Source organism: Simochromis diagramma, unplaced genomic scaffold (genome assembly GCF_900408965.1).
Source record: "Simochromis diagramma unplaced genomic scaffold, fSimDia1.1 OVJJ01000308.1, whole genome shotgun sequence".
NCBI classification, from domain to species: Eukaryota; Metazoa; Chordata; class Actinopteri; order Cichliformes; family Cichlidae; genus Simochromis; species Simochromis diagramma.
The window spans coordinates 2,577,048-2,594,551 of record NW_024386785.1 but is presented as its reverse complement, the minus strand read 5'-3'; the positions used below and the strand labels follow the sequence as shown (position 1 = coordinate 2,594,551).

General features: G+C 43.6%; 1 protein-coding gene across 5 annotated transcripts in view; it reads left to right on the top strand.

Annotated features, from left to right (window-relative positions):
- The window catches only part of LOC120728069 (extracellular sulfatase Sulf-2-like), a 104,919-nt gene that overhangs the window by 2,844 nt on the left and 84,571 nt on the right, over positions 1 to 17,504 (top strand). For 4 of the 5 annotated variants that reach the window (XM_040022757.1, XM_040022760.1, XM_040022753.1 and 1 more), the window contains exon 2: positions 17,138 to 17,175. The gene's annotated coding sequence lies outside the window, so the exon portion shown is untranslated. Of the gene's footprint in view, positions 1 to 562; positions 574 to 17,137; positions 17,176 to 17,504 lie in introns of those variants that run through there. The other variant, XM_040022754.1, reaches the window with a different exon arrangement.

Sequence of the window (17,504 nt, the reverse complement as noted above, 5' to 3'; positions counted from 1 at the left end):
CACTGGAATGTAAACATTCACTGACCCAGACTCTTTAAATATTAACGGACACACACACGAGTTTTACGCTCGCCACTCAGCAGAATTTATATTTAATGCCAGTAAGTCTTCACAAAACAACAAATAGAAAATACTACAGCGTACCAGAGTATTCAGAAATAAACAATTTTCAGCGTTTGTCCTCTTAAACTGATCGGGAGGAGCTGCACGGAGTTAATACGTTGTAATGCACTGCAGAGCCACCAGAGGGCGGTCTCTGCTGTCGGATGAGGCTGCTGAGCTCGGCGAGCTGTGAAAGAAGGCGAGCGGTAAAGAGAGAAAAACACAGCCACCCTGTTTGGAAGCGTCGGGGGTTTAGCCCCATTGATCGAAGTCAGCCAACCAACACGGAGGAAGCTGTGCGGCTAAAGAGGGTAACGCTAAAGACTCCACCCCACACTCCACCTCATCGCTGCGTGAGCCACAGGAACAAGTTATAGGAGGTCATTCTGATTTGTGTTCACACCTCTGGACACCACGTGGCACTTCTTTGTGTTCGCTGTGTAATTGAGTGTTGTGTGTTAGGAGGAGGTGGTAGAGCAGCAACAGGTGCTCGCCACCCAACTACGTGGGTTCTCCAGCATTGATCTTTGGAAAAAAATATAACCAATCAGCTAAAATAATTGATTAGTTTAAAAAGTAATAAATAATAGATCTGCATATTGTTTAGGATTCATTTTCTGCAGCATTTTTGGCTGCAGTAAAGAATAAAGCCACAGTCTCGTGTTAGAACAATGACGTAATTGTGTCATAAATGAACTACGTGTAAAAACGCTCATTAATAATTAAGGTTAATCATGTGACACACTTTCAGCAGCTGGACCCGCTTTCTAAAACACGTCTGTAACTACCATGATGTCACTGTTGGTTTCCATGGTTCCCAGGTGTAGTTTGAAGCCTCAATCGTATGTTGGCCACTGATTGTTGATTTTTGGGGGGTCATTTTTAAGTATTTATGTTTTTGTTTTGTTTTTTAGTCAGAAGTGGCCATATTTGGACGAGAGGTTTGACTGTTAAGCTCATGACACAGAAGTGACACCTGCTAATAAACAAATTCTAGAAATAAATTCTAGAAACCAAAACCTGTGTAAAGACTCGTGGGATTGTCTGAGTGACGTGTCCGGCCAAATTCTTTGTTAGACGATACCATTAAAAATGCTCTGAAAGGCACAAACACAGTGACTCCATTTAGCAGCGGTGAGGCTCCGCCTGTCAGTCAAAGCGGCCACGCCTCTAACTTCGAGCCCACGAATAAGGCTGAATAATTTAGTTATTAAAGAAACTGATGCCAGTGTTGGTTTGTTATAAAGCAGGATCAAACCCACAGATTTGATTTCTGCTTCTAATTTAACCCACGAGTCTGTGGGAACTGACCTGCTGTGGGAGCCTCTAGTGGCCATAAGAGGAACTGCAGTTTTTGACACTTTGGTGCCGGCTTCATTTTTTTAAAAAGTGTTGTTAAAAAAGTCGAACACTGTCCACCTCTGTGCTTCTGTGTTGTCAGGTTTGTGAAATGAAGCGAGCGGCTCAGGGCTGTGAGTTTTGTGTGTGGTACTTCTTGAGGCTTTGTTTCATATTGATGGGCGGTCACGCTGGTTTCCCCTCCATCGCTGCTCTTTGCAGAGCTGCACCGGCGCTGTGGACTCACACTGTCTGCACATATTCCAGCTTCTTTTCTTTAAGTTTGTCGAGAGTGAAATAAAAACTGAAGCAGCTTCAGGACAGACGGCTCGCTGTCACGCGTCGCACTACATCTGTGTGTGCGTGTGAAGCGATGATGACGATGACACTGGAGCCTGGAGCCGCTTCACATCGCTGTTGTCCTTTGACCTCCCGCCCTTCTGTTCCTCTCGCTGCACTTCCAGTGTTGTCACTTCGTGTTTCATCAGAGACTTCAGCTGGTTTGTGTCACGTGACTCTGTCTCCACATGAGCTCAGACCCGTTTCAACAGTCAAAGCAGAGAATGTGTGTTTTTGCACATGAACAGAGAGTGCTTTAAAAAACACACAGCAGTCACATGAGTGATGTCGTGTTGTGAGTCTTTTTGTGTTGCAGATAGTGAGTCTGGTCTCTAAATGTTGATTAAATATGTCACGCAGTGAAACGGCTGCTGTGTGCTGTGGGGCGCTGATTGTCAGTCGAAGCATGCTGAAATGAACTGCAGCATTCTGCTACATTTGGCTCTAAACATTATTTTAAACTGTGGTGTGAAGTTGTTCAGAATGTGAATTTGAAATGTTAAATTCGCTGTGTGACACTAAATATGTATCGAATTTGCAAAAAGGGTCGATGTTCCCACAGAAGCCTCACGAGACAATTTTCAGGCTTTATTGACAATCGAATGGTCGAAAAGCTCCAACCTGAATGAATCTCGCTCTGGGCAGCCTATCAACACCCAGCTGAGCTGCTGCAGTGCTGCTGAGCACAACGACGTCATGCCCGCACGTCAGCTGATCCTGCTGAGCAAGGTCGATACCACGGCGATGGCGCTGGGTGACCTTCGAACTTGTTACAGGTTGGAGCCTGACACATGTGCAGGGTCTCACGCGCACAGACACGCACACACACTTCCTGTGCTTCGGTTTGTTTTCGGCACTTTCCCTCTTCCTGTTCTTGCCCTTTTCTTCTTGTTTATTTTCTCTAATATTGATTCATTTGGAAAGTCGGCGGTTTGAAGCGTGCGAGGCGGCTCGGCTTCTCTCTGTGTGTGTTTGTACTCGTATACCTGTCTCTGTGAGGACCAATGAGATCGCTTTTCCTTACAAAGTGAGGACATTTTATCTGGTTCTCAGATTATTTCAGATCTTCAAAAAGCTCTTTATGGTTCCGACCTGATAAAAAGAGGTCGGGTTTGGGTCACGTGCAGATCAAGGGTTGAATTTAGTTGTGATTTAAAGGTTTTTGTAAAGTTTCATCATATAGGGGAAGAAAGAAAAACCTCAAAAGTCCCAGAACCACAGCTGTGAAGCCAAAACGTGCTACATTATGCTGTGTGGATAATAAAACACTGAGAGGAAATTAGGGGCAAAACTACCTCTCAGGAGTCATCTTGGAAACACCTCCAGGCAGCTCTTTGGGTTTTTTAGAAGGCCTTAAGTTCACATTAGCAGCTCAACCTGGGTTTGTGGCCTAGTCATTGTCTGACTCCTTGCACCATAATATTGATTCATGCTATGAGTATACACTGCTCAAAAATTAAAGGAGCAATTTGAAAACAGTCATGCTGGGCGTCTGTAGTGATGTGTTAGGAATGGAAGGATGCCACATCATTTCATGAAAGTAATCAACCTTCAGGGATGAGTTCAAAGACACCTGATGTCTTCGATGGTGCTCCGTAGTTTGGATGGCCCCCACGTGCTCGTACGCATGCCCGAGAACCTCGGACCGTGCTCCTGATGAGCCGATAGAGGATCCCCTCCCAGATCTGGACCAGGGCATCACTGAGCACCTGGACACTCTGAGGTGCAACCTGGTGACATCGGACAACAAAATGTGTTCTGTTAGATTTAGGCAATGCAAGTCTGTGGGAACCAGCCAATGATATCAATTCCTTCATGCACCAGCGTGGGGCGTGACAGTGGGTCCAAGGACTTCATCCCGATACTTAATGGCAGCGAGAGAAGTCTGTGCAGGAGACTCAGCGGCTCCACCTGTAAGACCAGCCCTGCTCTGTAACACCAGTCTGATTAAAAAGTGGGCGTGTGTGTTTGGTTTATTGTGCGGAGCGTAAAGCACGCTGAGCGTGCATGATGCTCCGAGCCAGGTTGTGACTTTGGACTGTTTTCATTGGTTGGAGATTTTAGTCAGTTTTCAGCTCGTAGTTTGTCGTCTGCATCAATAATGTGATTGGACGGAGGTGCTGTTGTGTCGTTGGTCTAATAACATTTCGTCTGGTCTGTTGATCTCTGGAGTTTTTCTGAAATTTACAAATTTTATTGAAAGTTTTCTTTAAAAGTTTTTTCTTAACATCCACCCAAAGCTCCTTTTTTATTAGTATTTTTCCATTTTATTGTTTTATTATATTTGCTTATCTTGAGTGGTCCTAATATTACTTCCTTTTTGTTTTGTTTCTTTCATCTTTAATTCATGTTTTTTCACTTCCTGGATGTTTGTTTCCTCACCTAGCTTTGGTTTAATTTCAGTTTTTTAACTGAAGCCTGGATGAATACTTTCCATGAGCTCAAGTCTGCTTGGTTCAGAGTAACAAAAATGTTGTTACAGTGGGTGAGCGTGAGGATCCACGTGCCCGCCTGTGTTTTTGTTTTTTCTTGACCCCTTGTTCGCATCTGCAGAGAATTTACATTACAATGCACCGAGTGTGCGTGTGCCCCAGCGGCAGAGTCCCCGCGGACTTCAAAGAACTACAACGGGAATGCCTACTCAGCCGTCGGGTCTCCAGCTGTCCGTGTCCACGTTCAGTGTAATCTGGGCTTGAGTGTCCTCACAGGGATGGAAATCTCAGCATGTGTGAGCGACTGAGCGAGCGCCGGGTCACCGAGGTCACATGTAGAGATGTAAAGAACAGCAGGGACGCTTCTGGTCTTTAGAAACGAACACACACACACACACACACACACACACACACACACACACACACACACACACAGTGGGACGAGGCTGCTCGTCTCTGTTGTGGAGCTGTTTAGATTCCACTCAGCATTACTTTTTAATTTGCTTTATCGCTGCTCTGAAAGTGAAAACTCGTCTCTGGACTCGTCCACAGTCACACGGCAGCAGTCTGCTCGTTCCCTGCAGCTCTGAGTGTGTAATGAGATGTGCAGTTTACTCAATGTGTATCCAGATGGAAAACAGAGAGCATTTTGGACCCTGGAGACTTTGGGAGAGTAAGTGCAGGTCTTTGTGGCTGCTGGAGCTGCTTTTCACAGTGTTGGAGGTAAATGTTAAAAAACACACAATTATACCAAATGTGTAATATTTTGTAAGGAGGGAGGTGTTATTGTGTCAAATGTGCTTAATGTAGCAGTTATTAATTCTACTCAGGACAGTTTTCGTTGACCTTTTTGTTGTTGCTGTTGATCCTCATGTTGAAATGGTCCTTACAGTTCGACATAAATGATACTTTATAACATTTTAGTTCAGCTTTCAAACATGTCCCCCGGGTGTTCCTAATAAAGCGCTCGCTGAGTGCAGGAGTACTGATGCTGATCGGGGCTGATGTATCACCTCTGTTTGCATCTCTGCTCGTTCTCACTCACATTAATATCTGTGTGTTGCAAAAGTGAGACTGCTTTAAAATATTTGAAGTAAAGCTTTAAAAAAAAAACCTGACAGACGTGCTCCTCCTGCACGTGCGTGATGCAACAAACACCAAGAACCTCAAACAATCGACACAAACGGGGGAAAATGATCACGGCGTCTCCGGCTACGCCAAAGGGAAAAGGAAGATATCATGCTGGTAGCAAAGTTAGGAGGCAGCCTCAGACTACAGAACCTCAAGAAAAGGAACAATTATTTTAGTGAGTAATAAAAGTGTCAGGACAGAATAGAAATAAAAGAATAGAAGATTATGTCTCACTGTGTCACATGACTCTATTTACTGTTGTGTACTCGCTGGCAAGGAGACTGCTTACTTCAAAAAACCCTCAAATTAAACATACAGAAGCATTATAAATAGAATAATGCAGAAGATGGCGTGCAAAATCACATTTGCATGGGCAAATAATAGAAGGATTACATAACTGTCATCATGCACACATTGATATATATAAATCATCAAGAGTGAAACAGCATATTGTGGAATGAGAGCCATAAAAACGTAACATGTTTTTCAAATATAACACAAATGATTGAAGGTAGAGGTTTTTTATTCTAGCTGCAGTTATTGTTGCATGTTATGCCCTTCAAACTCAAACACGGCACCCTCAGCTCAGCTAATGGGAAACCTCAGGACAGGATGAACAGCACCACCCGTCAGCAGAGACGACACACACACACACATACACACACACACACACGTTGGGTATTCATATGTTGTGGGGGCATCTATTTTACGTAATGCTTTCCCTAGTCCCTTAGTCTAACCATCAAAAATGAATACCCATCCCTTACAATAACCTAACCCTGACACATTTTTGTATCTCAAAAATGCCTTCAAACTTGTGGAGACGGGCATTTTGGTCACCACAAGTATAGTAAACTTCCAGTTTTTGGTCCCCACAAAGATATGAATACACACACACACACACACACACACACACACACACACACACACACACACGTGTGATACAGAATTTGATCTGCGTCATAACATGGAAAGTAAAAAAAAGGTGCCAAGTAGCCCACGTGTTGGTGTATTTGCATTTTGTTATTTCCTCTGCATGTGAATGGAAAAACAAACTGTCTGTTATCTAAGAGGTTCAAATTTCACATCCAGGAAATCCCGTGTGGACCTGATGCAGGGCGCTGAAGCTGGTGCGTGTAAATATTTCATGCAAAGGGAAAGATGTCGTAGCGTTCTGAGTCTGGATGATTGTGTCCGTTGTGTTTAATAAACTAAAAAAATCTGCTGCTGACATCAGTAACCACAGATGTGAACGACACTCGGTCGGTCAGTGTGTCCTTTGAACATTTCATTTTATTATTATTCCTGTAACATAATCATAACACTGTATTAAATGTAGTAATCACATTACTGTTATCTATCAAACTAATATGTAGTTACTGTTGTTACATTCTTTAATTATCTGCACGATGGGTGGTAAAAGAATTTGGGAAGGAAAATAACAGAGTGGTCTCCAACGTTTGAGCAGTTTGAGCAGTGGTGATATGAATGCAAACTTTACTGCACGAAAAACAAAAGCACGACGTAAAGTTCAAACTGCAGGTCAGAAACAACCGTCCACAACTGGACAACGCGACATTGACTCTTTAAAAGCTCCCGCCAAGACTGCATGCTAACACCAAGCTAGCAGCAAGCAATGCCCAATCCAAGCAGCCGGAGCAGATCCTAACAGGAAACAGGCAGTGAGGATGTTTCTGCAGGACAATCTGTTACCATTTGTCTAAATCTTTCGACTGGTTTTCAGGTCATATGTATCCCTTCGGTAAAAGGGTTTGCACGTGCGTGTTCGACTGTAGCCTCGGGTTTAAATTGTTATTATGTTACACTGCATCTCACTCCACGCTGTGCTGTAACACAACAGAACAGTTACTTTGTGTGGGTAGGTTCTCACTCATCCAGGTCATGGTAACCTAGAGAGACCTGAATGAAACCACTGGTGAGAGCTTGCCCGACCACCCAGTGTGACCAATTGGGGTCACCTGAGGTAAGGTGCACGGGGAAGGATCTCAAGACTGAAAGCTGATAGCTGGTGTCATAAGCCATCACCTCTGTCAGCCATGTAACAACAACAACTACTTCATATGGGGAGTAGTTAATGTAGTAAAATGTAATGCATGTAATGACCTCAGCCCTGTGGCCTTCAGGGTCCTTTAAATCTGCAGGTGTTTCTGCTGTTCGGCATCTGGTCATGCAAAGTCCCAGTCAGGATTAATGGAGACCGGATTCATATTCCTGAGTCTGAATGGGAAAAACCATTACTTCTGTTGACCCCTGACCTCTGATAGTTTTCTGATATCATTTCTGTGGACGATGTTTGCAGAAACTCAACCTTCTCCCAAGAACATTTAGCCTTCCTCTTGTTTTAGGCTGTAAGAAGACATCAATCTTTGGGATGTTCTTTTTCCGTTCGTCACCTTCTCACTGTGACTGCAATGACACCTGCGGCCTCCAGGGAGCGCCGACAGCATTCCCAGTCGTTCCCTTCTGAGCCCCGGCACGCCGCAGTGTTTTCTCGGCGGTTCTGTTTGCCGTGTGACTTTTCATCAGCGTCTCATAAATCGCCTCATAAATCTCCTCCACTTTAATTGTCCTTTTCACTTTGTTTCATTTAGACAGAAGGTCACTTAGGATGTATAAAAAATACAGCTGGAACAGCTCTGATTGGTGTTCGCCCTCCTCGCACTGTTATATTTAAAACCCCTCCTCGCCCTCCCCCTCACTGTAGCAGAATTGATGAAATTGGTAATCGTTATAGACCGCTGCTTTGGAGCGGCTGACCTTCAGAGACGCTCGGTGAGAGCGATGGAGGGAGGCAGGAGGGGAGGTTTTAGTTTTTAATGAATGTAAATTCTTCATAGAGCAGCAGTTTTAAAGCGCGATGCTCTCTGCAGCAGCAGTGGAGCCAAACTAACTGCAGGCTGTAAGAAGTCATTTGACTGTGGAACATCCACAACTGCTGTGATAAATCAGAGACAAAGACGATGAGGAGAGGAGGAGTCTGCTGTTTAAATGGTAACTAAATCCACATTTACTGCCAGAGGTTTCTGGGCCCAGTCTGAACCTGTCTTTGCTTTTCCTGTGAAAATCTGCTAATTCTGTCCTGAGCAATCAATAAAAATGATTGCTTTTTACTTCATGCTCTCAAACTCTACTGATATGAGCCGGTGTGGGAACCCATCGTCTGGTCTGCTGACTTAGCCTCTGGGGATAACGGCCAGTATTTAGTGTAGTCAGCAGTCATCAGGATTAAGCTTCTAGAAGCAGATACTGAAGGAGCTCATAAAAATGATATTTTCATTTCATTGTCAGGCTGATGGCTTTGAACAATAATCTGTACACACACTGTTTATTTTCTGCTTTACAAAGTCCGCTCCAGTTTGATGAAATCAGTGAGTTCTACATTTCTGTGGGTGAAGATCCCAAGGCTAGCTCCAAACCCCATCCAAAAAAGTCATTTAGGATAAAATGATTCTAGTTCTTCTGCGTGTTGGTTAGAGCAACCATTTTATTTTGGTTTCTTCCCAGATGGTTGAGGACAGCTGAGGGGAAAAGAAACCTGTATATTGTGGTAGCGTTAGCGACAGGGTTGAGGTCATCACCAGCGATGACTTGGACCTCACAGGGTTAGAAGTTGGACAAGTGGACCCAATACCACAGATGGAGTCCCTTATATTCAGTAGTTTGATCAGTACAGAAGGCCAACGAGGTAATTATAATGAATCTGTATTCATATTTTATAGTGTTTATCCAGTTTGAGCATTACTGTGGCTTGTTTGCACAAGATGTGTGAACAAGCTGTTGTCTTGTGGATAGAAGAAAAGCATCTTCTTACCCTCAGTTATTTACCTTGTATGTAAAATTTAACTGTGAGTGTATTAACTGAGGATAAGCAGCAAACAGCATGATGTGAGGTGAGCTTATTTAAAAAGAACAAATCTGTATCTGATTTCGCACTTTTTAGCTCTAAAATCCTTCACAGGGACAAGAAAGTAAAAGAAAATGTCATAAAATCCGACTTTAGAAATCAGTCATCAAGGAGAGTTATAACCCGTGCGTCTCTGATGTGGTCTGTGCACGGTGGTGGGAGAAGTTAGAGGTGTCTTCTTAAAATCTTAAAAACTTCAAGATAACATCCACGTGTTTTAGTGCCGCTGGCGTCGCCGAGCATGTTGGGTACGTCTGAAGTGGAAGTGCTGAATAAAACAGCAGCAGTCAGACATGATCTCATGATGGCCCATCGGATGGAGGCGCACACAAAGAGCTGGATAGAGAATTAAACTCTCCAGCACCGTCTCCAGGAGAGGTACTGATTAGGTCACTGTGTGTGTGTGTGTGTGTGTGTGTGTGCGTGTGTGCGTGTGTGTGTGTGTGTGCGCGTGTGTGTGTCCGTGGGGCTCCATTAGCAGTGACACGCTGTGCAGAAATGGAGCAGAGTGATTCAGACTGACAGAACAGGGTGAAGACAGACAGCAGGAGGAAGTGAAGTGAGTTTCACATGAAGGTCACAGATGATTTTCTTGTCCCCCGCGGGAAACCTGTTGGTGGTCGAAACGACTGTTACCACGGTCACGGACACAGACACCATCCCAAAATACTCTGCTTGCTTTCACTGCTTCATCTTCTACAGCGGGGACACACCTGATGACTGAATACTTGTAGAGTTCATGTCCTACAGCTATCCCGGGATCAGCTACCGGATCGACCCACATTTTCCAACATTTGTTTTTGACAAAGACTTTTAAAGGACAGACAACAGTTTGACACCTGCTGTAAAGTTTCTCTGATATCTCATGTCCAGGGTCTGTAGGGACAACATTTTAGCAAATCCTCGATGACATTTCAAACACGTCTCTAAATGCCGTGCTGGGTTTACCAGCAAAAAGCATGAGCTCCTCGCAACTTTCCCAAAAAGCTGACTTGTCTATGAATCATTAGAAACTTCAGAAACTTGCTGTGTCTGTGTTTCCCTTACGATCGTGCAGAGGTCACCATGTTAACGCGTTACACCACCACTGTTTGGCAACAGTGTTACAGCGTTACTGTAAATACATTACATTTTTCAGTATTTACATTACAGTAACTATTATGCTGTTACATCCGTTACAAAGGTTCTGCAGTTATCTTATTTTTACTGCACAAAAAGACAAGAGCATGATTATAAAAAGCAAACTGTATCCAAGACAGCAACAACTGCATTAGACTGCTAACACAGCGAGCATGCTAACGGTGAGCTAGCCAAGAACCCAGAGTGCAGCCCAGCAGTCGGACCCTGAACTTCAACAGGTAACAAGTAGTAATTAAGTAATGTACTCCAGAAGAGTAACGGATAATGTGTAATATATAAACACGTCTCACACCTGCCTCACCTCATAAAGAACACTGTTATCACACAGTGAAGTGTCGTTTCTCAGCATGATGTTTCCTAAATATGAACCAAGTAGTTTTTGTTTCATGATCTTAAAAATGAAGTAAAAACAATAAGTGAGTGTAAACAAAACGAAGGTCAAAGCTCCCAAATGATCCACATCTTCTCTCTGACCATCTTAGTGCACCACCCCCCCTCCATCCTCCAAATGTGCACAACGGTTATATATCGCCCATCATCATCATCATCATCACTGCCGGCAGTATCTGACATAACAGTATTTCTCGATGCCCTGGGATGTCTGTTATCTTTTTCTCTGGCTTTTAGCTCTTTTCTTTTCTAGATATGGCTATTTTTCCCCAAAAGCTCCTCATTATACGTGTAACATCTTTTTGTCCAGTGACTGCTCCCCCATTAGCACGTGATCGTGCTCTCACGCAGCAGGCAAAGCTGTCTGTGACTGGACTCTGTCAGTGAGCGAGCAGCTGTTGCAGGGTTGTTTTAGTGGTTTGTTACCCAGATGTTGCTGTCAGATAGGTATGAAGAAACTCTGTCTGGTTGTTATGTACCTGGGGAACATTTGGATCTGATCTCAGTTTACTTCTGTTAGATTATAAACAAACACATTTTTCTATAACATATCTGCTCCTCATGTTGGAAGGCCAAGTGAAGTGTGTAATTGCTCACTTACAAAGAAACGAACAGTCTGTAATTTTTATTGTAGTTTTATTTTAATGCAGAGAAACAGAATATCAACTAAAAAATCCAGAAAAAAATATAAAAATATAAAAGGTTACTTTGCAGTTTGGCTTTTCACTCCACATTTTGAAGGTTAGTTTTTTTTCTTTTCAGAGGATTTTGACTTTTGCTGCCATGATGCCAGGTCTCTGTTGGAAATGAGATTTTTAATCTCAATGAGATTTTTTTACCTGGATAAATAAAGGACTAACAAAAAGTTGATATTTGGATGAGAGCTTGAATTGGCAAATCTTGGTCAGCAAGCTAAACCTATAAATCAGTTACACGATGATGAGTTATAAGTTTACAGCATTAAAAAGCATGTTAGTGTAAAGTTTTCCACATAAGCTTCACTTTTCACACTTTATTGTAGCAAAACATTTTTTATCCCAAATACAGGTTTTTTCTTTTCTTCTTTTAGTGGTTTTATGGCACCGACACAGGTGATGGATTTATTTCTAAACTGTCCCAGAAGTAGCTGCAGGAGAGGAAGAAGGGCCAATATCATTAATGTTTAGAGAGTAGAGGAACAAAGGAGAAAGAAGACGAAACAAGGATAGAAGGAAAAAGATTAAAGGATGGAAGAGGTAAGGAAAAAGGAAGCAAAGGGGGAGAGAAAGGACAGAAAAGAAGGAGGGTGATGAAGAGGAAAGAAGGTGAGGATGAGAAACAACGAAGGCTGAAAAGCTTTTCACTGAAGCATGAAATGAGAATTGGGGGATTCTTTTACACACTCGTGCACAAAATCTCGGACCCATCACCTCCTAAAAAAGCTCCTCCTCTCCTTTCTGACCTGGTGGCGCCTCCCTGTGTATGTGGAGGCGTCAGAGCAGCACTCGTCGATACGAAACAGACGAAGAATCTGGAAACTGGAGATTCTCTCAGATGTCGATCACTCTGCTCCCTCAGAGTGCTGCTGCTGCTCAGCGTTTCCTCAGTTTTCCTTTAAATTCATTTGCCACTTGCTTTTCTCTACAGATACTTTTCATTTATACACATGCACATCCTTCAGTTTTTAAAAACATAGTGCCGTCAGAAAGAATCAAGTTAAGTGATATTAAATGGGCATTTGACATCCGTAGTGAACTCTGCAGTAAAGAAACAGGAAAGGTCATCTTACTTCAACGTAAAACAGAAAAAAATCAAAGCATCAAAGAGCTGCAGTGCATTCTCCAGCCAGTTACATTTTTACAGTTTCTGCCGTCTACCAACCAAAATCCACAACAAGACTTTTAGTGTGTTCCTCTATGGAGGCGTAGAACTGAACTGTGCTGTCAGTAATGCAAGGTTGCTGAATAGCCCTAAACTGACCCCCACTGGACTCAGGCATTGGGGAATTTTAAAATATTTCATAAACTACCTGCTAAGCAGTTATGAAACAAACCATTAACCTTCAAAGTAAAAGCTGTGCAATTTAAAACAAGTAGCAAAGCTTTTATACCAAAGCTAACCATTCTCGGTGGTTAGCAAGTATTTGCAGATAAGTGCTCGAACTCGGGCGTTCGCGTGTCTCAAGCCTCATCTCAGTTCAGCTTGTTTCTCCGTGTTCTTGAGGGATGCCTGAAAACAAACAAGCCTTTTAAAATCTCACCGTTGAGGTGCACAATTTAACAGTGCTTGACAACAGCTTTGACTCTCCCTATTGGACTGATTGGCTAATTGTTAGTCGCTATGGCAATGCTCATTTGGTCAATTGTTTCAAGAAACAGCTGTTTCATGTTACAGTGCAGGACCGAGGCCGTCAGCTCAGCTGAGCAAATGGATTTAAGAATCAGCAACAACAAAACCTCCTCTGTTACAGATTCTCTGCTTTGTGTGCCATCCAGCCCACATCTACACTTCACGAGTATCCATCCTGCAGCTAATTTAGCTCAGAGAAAAAAGCACTTCCTGCTTCATGTTGCTGGGAATAACCGCAGTTCTGAAAGTTCAAGACATGTTCGATATAACTCGTGTATTTTCTGCATGACTGGATAAAAGATGCTGTGCACGCTGAAAGAAAGAAGATCAGTCAGTTTCAGTGCTTGGACTTTATTTCAACTTTTTAAAATCTGACAGAAAAATGGAGCAGCGTGCATCCGAACCTTTGCCGAAGATATTTGGCATTAAAGATCCAGCACCATAAAGCTGGTTGTTAATGTGAGACATTATGGTTGTTAGAACATGCTGAAACCAGTGTGGGCAGTGGATGTGGGCCTTTGACGAGCACGAGGCCAGTACACACTGTGACTGTGCAGCAACAAATGACTACAGCACCATGTCTTTAAGCTTCACAGCAAAGAAACCCTGAGACAGTTCAGGGTTAATGAAAGCTACAGCAGTTTGTCCTAAAGTTAATTACCAGAGTTATCATAGTTTTAATTAGTGTCAGTGTCGTGCTTGTCTGGTCACGGCGCTTTGATCTCAATTAAAATCGCAGAGTTTGTGATTAACGTGATGATTGGAAGTTTTAAATCATGGATGGAGCAGTGTTTCACCCACACGGAGCGTCCGCCCGCGAATCGTAAACTCAAACTTTTTTTAGTTTAGTTTTATTTTTTATCCACCCAAGAGAATGATGACATCATTGATCGATTTACTATCGTGACCATCATTCTTATTTTGATAGTTTTGTTTCTGCCAACCAGCCCTGGCCCTTCCTGTTCTATCTTATCAGATATTTATTGTTCCAGAGAGTTTCTCACCCTGGGTGGAGTAACTACACTGTAAAGGCCTGCTTTACAGCAGGTTGGAAACTATGTGCTGCTCCATCTGTGGGATGTGGAACTCACTGGAGAGGTGGCTGATCACTGCTCTGGTATCCATGGTTAGTGGCCGTGAAGTTACAGTGAACACTTGTGTTACCTTTCACTGTTTCCAGTTCACTGTTGTGTTCTTCAGGCCTTCATCACTGGATACTCAAATTCTCAGTGCACACGCTTTTTCTCAGATGGACCATTGAAAGTATTTGACTCCACTGCGACGCGCAGCACATACGCACACGTCCATCTTTTCGTGTGTCTCGTAGTTTTTGGCTCGTTCCAAACCTTGTTAAAATTCAGTTACTTTAAACGTGAGCGTTTAACCGTTTCTACCACTTTTCCCAACCACAGTAACTGAAAGTGCTCTGTTAGAAATCTCACTGAATCAGCTTTTAATGCAAAGCTAAAATGTGTGGTCAGGTTCTGTTTTTTCAGTTTTTTTAAAGTAGCCAACTCCTGACTGCACTTTGATGTGTGGTTTGATAATCAAATTCAGTTATGATAAGCAGGTACACGTCTGGATTCTGTTACGATAAAATGCCCAGCGAGCTCCGTCTGCAGACCTGCCGCGGCTGTTTGCAGGACGCCTTCTGCAGAGGGCGAAAGAAAATACATTTTTGCAGACAGACTGAGGTCTTTAAGTGGAATCAGGTGGATCAGAAAGTCCAGAGAGCAGGTTCAGGTCCTGAACCTGCCTGAAGACCTCCACCATGTGGCCTCATTATCCAGCCACACACACCAAACCCCCCAAACAGACCACCAGCCCAGCTAATTGGAGATGTTGTATCACCTCCCTCGTGTCTTTTGCTCTTTCTGTTTCCCTCTCACGCACGCGCACACACACACACACACACACACACACACACACACACACACACACACACACACACACACACACACACACGGTGACCCAGTGGGAGTTGGCAGCTCGGAGCGAATTGAAAGAGAAGGCAGAAAGTCATTACTTCTCTCACTAGATTGTGTGTGTGTGTGTGTGTGTGTGTGTGTGTGTGTGTGTGTGTGTGTGTGTGTGTGTAATCCCACCATCAGTATGCTGCTCATGCTTTGCAACAGAAGGGAGGAAATTGAAGAGAGAGAAAAAGAGAGGAGGGAGAGAATAGTAGGAGGGGGGAGGCGACAGTCCAACACGGAGTTCTTTTGATTACAGATGGTAAATGTGCCTTCAGTTACCACCTCCTCCTCCTCCTCTTCATCGTCTCCTCGCTCCTTCTCACTCGGGGGATTTGAGGTGGACGTGAGCGGAATCGCTGACTGCGGTGTGTGTGTGTGTGTGTGTGTGTGTGTGTGTGTGTGTACGCGCTGTACTGTATTTTGTATGGCGGTGGTTTTATTATGGAGCTAAGCTGGGGTCACAGAGGTCGTCTGCTGGAAGTTTTAAAACTGAAAGTGCTGTCTGTTACCAGGACGGCCTTATTATGACGGGGGGGTAATCCCAGTTATTTTGGCCAGTAATTACAATTTGGCTTGTTTAACATAATTTTAATTAGCGTAACACTTGCCATGGATTCAATTAACGTTTATAGAAGAGTTTTCTTGAACTTTAAATATATTTCAAATGAAAACAAACAAATATCAGAGAGAAGCAGTGGAAGGATACGGGGCCCTTCGGTCGGTGTGCAGCCCACAGTAACAGTATTAGTTTATTCTGAGGCCTCGTGCTGGTCCGGTGCAATCTAACCCTGGTGCGTGATACGCGCCTCTTATAAATTCTCCCTCTACGCTGCATTACATGCGACGTGCCCCACTGGGACCCTTTTATTTTTTCTTTTCTGTCTTGAACTCCTTTATTACTTTCACTTTAACTCACCTTTTGAGTTTAAGAACTAAAACCTAGTCGGTTAGGTTTAGGAAATCAGGGTTTGGGTTGCTTTGGAAGAAAGTGACTCATGCACACGAGCATGTTCTGCATCTCCGTGGGCTGCAGAGGAGGCGGGATTAGATGTTACACGCCACGTTTGTCGATCACGTACCCACCGCTGCCGTGCTGTCTCCGTACGGTTAGGTTTATAACTTAACATCGGTTGCTGACCTCAGCATAAGAGAAACAGTTTTGTGTTGTTCTTCTTCACTCCCAACAACACATTGAGGGAAATCTTAGATACCGTTAGAATGACAGTCTAAAATGGATTCGTATCAGGAAAACCTTTAGAAAATAGAAACGAACACCAAATGTGGATGACGCAAGAACTATTTCTGCAAAAAATCCGCCCAGTCAGCCGACTTCAAAGATTCAAAGAGGTTTAACAGGAATGAGCGCGCTGACATCGGTTCCCCAGCTGTCTGCGTTCACAACTGAGTATAAACCCAAAAGCCAGCTGGTTTCCCAGGGTCTCCTCCTGGCAGGACGTCCCACAAACATCTCGTCTGGGACTCACCAATGAGGCATCTTAGTCAGGTCTTTGAACCATGGCCGGCTCCTTTCAGTTTGGAGGTGTCTAGTCTGAGCCCCTCACCACTAAGGGAACACAATAATCACATTTCATGGCCATAGGTGAGCCTAGGCTCGTAGCTCAACCAGGAAATGCCTTAACTTATCTTAGTGAATATTATTTCCAGGAACCAAAATCATTGTAATTATGATTTCTGTTTTTAATCAGGCAGCCTTATTGACATCGTTGCATTGTAAAAGACGCGTGGAGCTTCCACCTCTGAGAAGTTAACCCAACGAGTGTGCGCTGTGTCCACTTTTACGCCTCACTTCCAGCTCCATAGCAGAACTTCATCAGTGCCTACATGAATAGTTATACTGTCTATGGCTGCAGCCAGTGTTTTCACCACTGCATGTGGTTTAAATGTGGCCGATGAGCTGTGACAGGCTACTGATTTAGCAGTTCATTAATGTGCCTGCGCCTGTACTCGCCTGACGTCAGTGTAAATGTCAGTCAGAGCTCCTCGTTAACAGCTTCTTCTGTCTCTGTTTGTCTCTGCAGGACTGAACACAGCAGGAAACGCCACACACACCTGACAGGTAAAGCTATTTTTGCTCTTCGCTAATTTGGCCACGCCGTCTGTTTGCTGGTAACGAGGAGCACGGCTGCAGACAGATGCAAACAGCTGCGATGGATCACAATTATCTTGTAGATTTGTGGCACTCATGCTTGCAGGAACAATGATTACACTTATTACTGAAATAAATAAAAACTCTGCTTTTATTCATTTAACTTCCCCCAAACGATTTTCTTGGGACTCGATGGTTCGTGATTTCTTACTGTAACATCTGATCTCAGTCTGTCGTGTCATATGAAATCTCTTTAAAACCACGACGTTGTCATCGTGGGGTAATGGCAGATGAATAGC